Source organism: Austrofundulus limnaeus, unplaced genomic scaffold, assembly GCF_001266775.1.
Source record: "Austrofundulus limnaeus strain Quisiro unplaced genomic scaffold, Austrofundulus_limnaeus-1.0 Scaffold104, whole genome shotgun sequence".
Taxonomy (NCBI): domain Eukaryota; kingdom Metazoa; phylum Chordata; class Actinopteri; order Cyprinodontiformes; family Rivulidae; genus Austrofundulus; species Austrofundulus limnaeus.
The window spans coordinates 465,544-471,363 of record NW_013952506.1 but is presented as its reverse complement, the minus strand read 5'-3'; positions in this window follow the sequence as shown (position 1 = coordinate 471,363).

Below are 5,820 nucleotides of genomic sequence, written 5' to 3'. Positions count from 1 at the left end.
ATAGTATTAATGAAATCCTCTGTCATTGTATGATTACTAGGATTAAGCAGGTCGATACTGAAATCTCCACAAATAAAAAAAAGTTTTGTTACTCTTTTGGATAAACGTTTCCTCCATCCAGTCCTTAAACAGTTCAATATTAGATCCAGGTGTTCGATATATACAACTAATTATTATATTTTTCTTATTTTTTGCATAGATTTCGATTGATATGCATTCCAGTAAATCATCAACAACAGTTGTCATTGTATCCAGCACTCTAAAGCTTAGATTTTTATCCACATATATAACAACCCCACCCCCTCCTTTGTTATGTCGATCCATATGTACAAATTCATATCCTTCAAGCTCAAAATCCACTCCTTTTTCAGTTTTAATCCATGACTCTGATATTGCAATAATATTAAAGGATTGTGTAAAATGAGTAAGATAATCCCTAATGCTTGAAAAATTTGCATACAGACTCCTACTGTTGATATATAAAATAGATAATTTTCCTTTCTTGTTAATTTGATTATACTGTTCATCAGTATAATAACAGCAATTTTCATAGAAATTCACACAACACTTCTCTTGTAACAAATCAAAATAATTTACAGTTATCAATCAGGCTACTAAAAGATTAAATTTGGAATTTTATTTAAAAAAATCTCTTTATAAATACACAGTTTTTATGTAACAGTATAATAGCCCTGAATGAGATCAATGTAGTCGTACTATGAATTGATTAAATCAACAAACAAAACATCTTCAAAAACTTGCATTCTCTGCAAAACATTTATTGTAAATGGTGAAAAATAAACTAATTTTTTCACATTTGTTGAAAGTGAAACTAAATAGTCAAAAGTAAAATAAGCAGAACAAGCCCTAAAATCAGCAAAACTAAAATGACCAAAACTGTATATAAAACCTAAAAGATACCGAAGCCTTAGCTTAGCGTTAGCCAATGAAACAGTAGCTAAAACAAAAACCAGCCAACAGTAGTTAAAAGCTAAAACTGACAAACCATAGCCTAAATTAGCAAAACAGCGTCCAAAAGCTAAAAGGGGTGAAACAGCATCAAAAAGCTAAAACAACCTGTAGTTAAAAGCCAAAATGATCAAAACCATAGGTAAAAGCTAAAATTGGCAAAATTACTAGCAAAAACCATAGCTAAAAGCAAAATGTATAGTAAAATAGTTGTTGAAATGAGGAAAACGGCAGCTTAAAGCTAAAATTAGCAAAACTAAATGTAAAATTCTTAAATAGCCTAAAATGAAAAGAAAAAAACACCTTTTCAATTAAACCAAATAAGTTAAAGAGCCATAGTTTGAGAAGTATAAAAGTTATAATAACATTAGAAGTCACAATGTTCACATCTTGAATGAATTTTCAGGAGACCTGAATGTTTAAAACTGATTTAAAAAAAATGCTGAAATACTGAGATGCCAAAAAAATGTACATCAGTGACTCTGAAGAGAAACACAAGAGTGTAACTGCAGAAGCAACTCTTACAACAATAATAAAATTGTTCAGCCTGGATCCTCATGAGGCCTTTGGGCTGCAGATGAGTATGAATGATGATGAGTGGCTGAAGGCGACGTGTTCAGCCTCACGTCGCCTCTCCTTTGATTTTTGGCTCCTTCATCACCAGCTGCTCAACGTGTGTTTAAAACACGGTGCAATCAAAGCTCTGTTCAGCTCATTTCCTCAGTTCCCTCACCGTATATGTTGTGTCAACAAACCCACAGTGAAACAAGCTATTTATGTAGCCTCGTGTGCAGTACGTTGGATTAGTGGTTGGCACTGATGCCTCACAGCAAAAAAGGTCTCGGGTTCAATCCCTGGTTCAGGGTCTTTCTGTGTGGAGTTTAGATGTACTCCTTGTGTTTGTGTTTCCTCCCACAGTCCAACACATGCAGGTTAGGTTGCCTTCAGGTCCTTGCAGAAGAGATCTGTGATGTCAGTGGGGGTTACCTGACTAAATAAAGGTTAACATAGAATAGAATAGAATAGAATAGAATAGAATAGAATAGAATAGAATAGAATAGAATAGAATAGAATAGGCCTTTATTGTCCCACGCGGGGGAATTCAGGTGCAGTAGCAGCATCATGTACACATGTCAATCCACAAAACAATATTATTAATTATTATTAATATCAACAAAACATCACAGATACTGAGTGTAATAGGAAAAAATATTATGAAGCCCTAACTGCACAATAAAATGTTTATAAATATGTTTTTACTTTACAGTCTCAATGGTCATTTTCACACCCTCAGGAGAGCTTGTGAAACTTAAACACGAGAATCTTGATAAATCTGTTTAAATTTTATGAGAAACTAAATATCATAATATCATCAACATTAGAGATGAAACATTTTCTGTGATTACATACATCAGATTTCTGTGTACACTACCTTCCTTTAGTGTAACGAAGAAAAACAGTGAGAGACTGATTGAATTTTTATGACAAACAGATTTATGTTCATCTCATCAATTCTTTTCCTTTTCCTTCTTCTTTTTTTTTCAGGAATAAGTAAGAAAGCAAAACTTGTGATGGATGTCAGAAAAAAAATGTCACAGTAATGCCTATAAATGTGTATTTATTTTAAAAATATTTTGTCAAATAAGGTTTTAAATGTGTGTCCGTTTTACAAAACAAACTCTCCTGTTACATAATAGGCAGTTTTTCTATTATGTAACAGGAGCATCATAGTTCATTCAGCTTGTAATCACAAAAAAATACAATTTTTAATATAATTAAGACAAAAGTGCATTACTGTAAGTAGAAGAATGAAAACGTGTAAATGTTTCAAAGCCTGTTTGTTTTTTACTGGGCCAGGTGTTGCTGGGAGCAGCTCCATCCTGTGAGCCTGTCAGCACGCAGCATTATGCTGCTGTTTGCTCTGCAATGAAAGACTTGGATTTAATTAAAGAGACGAGTTTTGGCTGCAGGAAGTGTGCGTAAGCAGACCATTCACCGCTCTGATTGGTTAGTTGTTCAAACACGACTCAGGGTCTGCTGAAAAGACTGGAAAACTACTGATGAGGTGCTTTTCAGAAGGCCTTGAAATCCTGGAAATTCAAACACTGCTGTGCCCAGCGGTGGAGAGGAAAAGCAGCTGTTCTGTTTATGTTGTGAACAAACAATGATGTTTATCTTAGAGTTTATGGAAGCAGAATGCAAAGATACTGAAATAATTTAAATAAAATGAAAGTTGCATGGAGCCAGCATAATAAAGCTTTATTTTACACTATTAAAGAATTAAATAACTCAGACATGAATTAATTTTAAAGGGCATTTCCCACACATTAGGATTTTATACTGTATTTATTTCACATCCTGTTTTTACTAAGTATTGATTTACTTTGAAGTGTTACATTTGTCAATTCACTTTACGTTTCTTTTATTAACTTATTCTAAGACATAAAGATCGAAGCATTTTCATGTCTTAAAATAAAATACTTTTAATAGTTGTAAAATATTTCCCATTCAATATTTTCATTTTTGATGCTGTCATGTTTTAAAAACTGTGGGGCCACAAAAAGCTGGAAAAAGGGACTCCTTATTAGCCACAGCTCATGCAGCCCCTCAGTGTCGGTCTAAATCAGTGGAGTTTTACAAAGCAGCGCCTCCTTGGTGCCTGTTGCCTTCAGTTTTGTTCTGCTGCCTTGTTTGTTCGTAAAAGTTTCTTATTTCTTTGAAATACTGTAACTGTGTTGAGTCTTTGTGGTTCAAATCCTCCTGACTCAGTGACAGCTGTGTTGGCACAGCTTCGCAACTTACAGCTGTGAAGATGTGTGTTTTGTTGTTATCCTTTGAGTTAGCTGTGTTTAGTTTTCTCCTGCCCTGTCAGATTTTTCTGTCCTGTCAGAGGTGTACTGGCGGTCATGTCCCCATCGAAGCTAAACACCTCCCACCACCTCCACCACCTCCACCACCACCACCGGTACCTTAATATGAGCAGCCAGCACCAGGGCTGAGATTAGTGCAGCTTGATGCTCAGACACTGAGAGTAAATCCTTCTGATTGGAATGAACAGAACTGGGACAGACTGGCCACAGGGAAGCTCCGACAGGCAGACGTGTCTGTTACTGACCTCTGCTGTAAAAGTCACTTTTCTTTATTGCTTCTTAAAAATTCTCTGGAGCGTTAAAGTGAGAACTGGTTGGCTGCCGGTTTAGTCAGAGGTCAGTTATGATGTCAGCAGGAAAACTGTTCACATGATCGGACACAAGTTTCATCAAATGCTTGGTGCCAACTGTATGAGAAAATATAAGTAATTATATAGATATGCATTTTTGTTGCTGTGGTTTTGCTATCTTTGTTTTTGTAGGTGTGGAGCCAAGAAGTTGGGTGTACTGTCTTGTGTTTTCTCAACATACAGTATATTTCACAGATCTTCCAATCTCTCTTTCACTCTTTCTCATTACATTTCATTTTTCTTTCTCTTTATTTTTCTTCTATTAAAAAAGCCACTGATGATGAAGAAGCTCAGATACTAATATTCTGATATTAAGTTCTGCTTTCTACTGAAGTGGCAAAAAGTGCAAAATATATATATATAAGTACAAATGTTACTCTCTATGTGCATTATTTAAAAAAAAGTCAAATAATGAATGTTTGCCCTGGAAATTTGAATCTTTCAAACAATCAGTAAAATACAAACAAGAAAACATGGAAGTTGTCCTGTTTGTGTTTAAATGATCTCCTTTGCTTGAGACTGGTTCTAAAATTTTCATGAAAAATACTCAAAAGTTGCAGAACGTATTTTCATCCTGGAAGCTAATTTGCCTCAGAAGCGTTCAGACTGAAGGAGAATAAACCACATTAACCTTCTTATTCATCATCCTCAGTTTGCTTCAAAGCATCTTTAAGCACATAAAGCTTTTACCCTCTGACTGTTGCATTTGAAAGATGTCATTTTAAATACATTCATAATTCTGCACCTTTTGAGGTACCTAAATAAAACAAGACGTTCAAGAAGCATCAGGCTTTAAATGAAGTGAGATCAGATCCAGAAGCTGCCAGATGATGAGGATCAAAGCCACCGGCGTAGTGTCTGCATCACCGGAGTCACGTGTGAAAATGAAGTTATAGGAGCTCCAACATGCTTCTTGGTGAGGATCCATGAACTTATTAAACCCTGAACAAAATCACACCCATATTTTCGTATGTCTGTTCAAAAAGTCCTGACTGTTTGGAAGTTGCTTCAATTCTGCAACTTTTTAAATGACTGATTTATTACAGTGAAAACCGGCAGCTGTGGGACTGACGGGGTAACGACTCTTTATTATTAAAACCAAACCAGTGTTGTTTTAATCCACAGTGGATCACATATTTCTACCCTAAGGGCACAAAGCTCCCAGTAATCCACTCCAACAGTAAGTTGGAAAATAAACGAACCACACTGAGCCGATAAAGAGGGAATAACTTTTTGGCAAAATGGGAACGATAAAACAACCTGAACTCACATGAAGCTCAAAAGTTCTGTTTGAAAGGTTGAATATTTCATTTTATTTATGAGGTCATTTTGCCATTTTTATAAGAATTTCTTTTGATAGAGATTTATCTTACCAATAAAAATGGAAATATCACTTATATTTATATATTTTTTATTCACTTATTGCTTTATCTGGTATTTTTCCAAAGCGTGATGTTTAATACACAATGATTACATAAACAAGTTAGATAACCTTTCAACTGTATTAAATCTTTATTAATGTATTAATTTGCTGACTATATTGTATTTGTAGTCAGGTGATAAAGGTTGAAGATCATAAACCTCTTCATTTTTATTTTGTTAATAAAAATGTGTGTGTGTGTGTGTGTGTG